Source organism: Bacillus rossius, chromosome 11 (assembly GCF_032445375.1).
Source record: "Bacillus rossius redtenbacheri isolate Brsri chromosome 11, Brsri_v3, whole genome shotgun sequence".
Classification (NCBI taxonomy): domain Eukaryota; kingdom Metazoa; phylum Arthropoda; class Insecta; order Phasmatodea; family Bacillidae; genus Bacillus; species Bacillus rossius.
The window spans coordinates 9,602,816-9,605,863 of NC_086338.1; the positions used below are offsets into that span (position 1 = coordinate 9,602,816).

General features: G+C 53.8%; 1 non-coding gene across 1 annotated transcript; it reads right to left on the reverse strand.

Moving 5' to 3' along the window:
* Window positions 1–1,654: 1,654 nt before the first annotated feature.
* LOC134537121 (U1 spliceosomal RNA) lies at window positions 1,655–1,817 on the reverse strand. The gene has a single exon (XR_010075937.1). It is a non-coding gene; the product is annotated as a U1 spliceosomal RNA (small nuclear RNA).
* Window positions 1,818–3,048: the final 1,231 nt, after the last annotated feature.

A 3,048-nucleotide genomic window follows, 5' to 3' on the forward strand; every position in this document is an offset into this window, starting at 1 on the left:
CAATCGGAGCAGTCGGCGAGCCCGAATTTACGCTGAGATGCAGCACCTCATGTGGGATCATCCTGCTGGGGCTGCTGCACTCATTCTGGATGGAGCTCCTCCAGAAGGCCAACCACCACCTATGGCTGAGTTCGAGGCGGCATACAAGGGGATCTTTGCAGCGCCAGAGCATCCCACCCCCCCCCCCAAATAGGTCCCTATGTGATGGAACCACGGTCATCAGAAGACCGATTGATGTCGAGGAGATCGAGAGGTTTCTCCGCCAGATCCGCGACTCTGCGTCTGGCGTGGATGGTGTGACGAGGGGCGATCTGGAGAGTGTCCACCGCCCGGATCTGGTTGCCATGCTCAATATCATATGGCTGTTCCGCCTCATACCAACACCTTTGAGGCGGAACCGGACAGTGCTGTTGCCGAAGGGAGGAGATCCAGCACAGACTAAGACCTATCACGATCTCCATTATGGTGCTGCGACTCCTCAACAAGGTCATCAACGCAAGACTGGAGTCGGTTGTGGAGCTACACCACTCCCAACGCGAATTCACACGACAGGATGGGATCATGGCCAATACCACCATCTTAGAGGCTGTGATCAGGGAGCATCGGGGAAAGGGCGTCCCCATGGTGCTGGTCAGTGAGGACATGGCCAAAGCTTTTGACAAGGTTTGTTCCGAGTCACTCGTCGCGGCCCTGCATCGGTCCAACATTGACCCCCGCACCATCGAGTACCTCACCAAAATGTACTCGGATGTAACCACCACCCTGGAATGCCGCGGGGAGAGATCCGCACCACTTCAAGTCTGCCGAGGTGTCCGACAAGGCGACCCGACTAGGGCCTTCTGTTCAACATGGCCGTGGACTCAGTTCTATGTGCTGTGAGCGACAGAAGAGGCATCAAATAGGGCACTCAGAACATCACAGTACTGGCCTTCACCGATGATATTGTGTTGCCGGCACCAGATCTTGCCACGATGGAAGGGCATCTGGAGCTTCTGGAAGAGTTTCTTGCGGCGAACTCTATGGAGTGTAACGCCCAGAAGTGCAAGAGCTACCAGCTTCTGCGAGTACCGGGCACCAAGCGGTGCTACGTGGAAACCAGGCGCTGACTGCGGATCCAGGAAGAAGGTCTATCGACCTTAGCAGTTGGCTCGCAGCTCAAGTACCTGGGCCAGCTCTACGAGGACGCCGCCGCCAAGTCCTTATCGGAGGAGGATTTGGCAGAGAAGCTAAATATAATCTACAGAAGGCTGCACTGAAGCCGTGGCAGAAGCTACGGATACTTAACCAGTTCCTGATTCCTCGTCTATACCACCGTCTCCTCTGCATGGAATCACGGTCAAGAAGCTGAAGTCCTGCGACCTTATGGTGGGGGGGGATGTTCGTGAAGAAAACGCTGCACTTACCGATGACCACGCCAACTTCCTTCCTGCACTTCATGCAAAAAATTTTTTTCTTTTTAAACTATTACCATGCACAATTACGTACCTTGCTTCCGCACTTTCAAGACGGTGGGGTTGTTCGCCAAGGCACCGTAAACTTCAGACCTACGAATGCATTACACACCATACACAGATATGAAAAAAAAAAAAATTTTACAACTTCACTGTACATAATTCTTAACACTACTTCACAACTACTTAATTGAAATTTTTTCACCGGGACAGCGCGAACGCAGTCCCAACTACCAAAAATTACGCGCCCGAGTTACCCACATTTGGGGTAATCGCAGAGGTCAGCTCAACCGAAGTGCAAGGGAAAAGCCTCACCCTGGGGGAACCCCCTGCTTGATCAGGGTAGCCCCTACGCCAGGTAAGTATGCTGCGCAGTGTTTCGCTTTTCTATTTCACTTGGAGCTCGGACCACCTCATCAACGTGTTTTGAGGTTATGTACTTCTACCTCCGAAACAGCTCTTTCCCCAGACATAACACTCCCGTGCCAGTTCATCACACTACATGACAGTACACACCAACAATGCAAATACATTTTCTTCCTACAATTGCCCGTTTCTACTCACACCTCATTTCCTTTGTTTCTGTACCCACGGCGACGGTCGACCGCCGCGTGCATTTGGTTACCCCGTTTGCCGCGTGGCGGCACTTGGTTACACCGTTTGCCGCGTGGCGGCACTCGGGTGGTCGCGTCCGCCTCGGCAAAAAGGCGGGCACCACGGCACAGTCGAGAGGGGAACTTTTTTCCATTAGCAACATACTTAGGGTTTCACGAAATATCGAGTGCCGTGTCCCACGAGGCGATTTTCGGACGATTCGCGGCTTCAGGCTGCACGACCGTACCCTATTTTCACCATTAGTGGTGGTCCGCACATTTTTCCTATATAGTCCGGATTTTCAAAGTTTCAACCGTGCTCTGGTTTCCCTTCAAACTGCTCTTGGGCGCGAGTCTGTGTAGTTTGCAGGGATTTCCATAGTTATTTCGAGTTTTCCTCGCGAACTTTTCATTCCGACCAGTCGTTTCTGGTGCGAAGACTTGCTGCTGGGTGCATATCCGGATCTGGTAACTCTCAGCAGCAAGCAACAGGGTCCCCCCCTGGGCATTGCTGGGGGGACTCTGCAGAATTAAATTCAACCCTCGGGTTCCACTTATTAATATTTTATTTTGATTTACAAGTTCTACTCAGCATTGTTCCTGTTATATTCACTCCATCTTCTTCCACCTTTACCTGACTGCTGACTGCTGACTGCTGCTGCTGCTTCCTGGGGCTGTCACCAGGTGGCCGAGAAGAGTTGTTCCTCCCAGGTGTGGCTCTTGGCCTGCTGGCTTGATTGTTTCTCGTCAGCATGGCCGAGGGGGGGTCCGGGGAGGACCCGCCCCTGGGGGACTCCGACTTTGAGGGCCGACTCCAACCACCGCTGAGGGACTACACCAGGCCTCCTGGTGGCCACCGAGACCGGACGGGTGCCTCGGGCGATGCTGGAGCAGAGGGATGCTCGCCGCCCCCCACCCCCAGCCAGACCGGGATCCGCACCCAGGAGCGCTGCACTAAGGTGTCGGAGTCAAAGCATCACCAGATGGTGCCTCCTGGCTTCTGC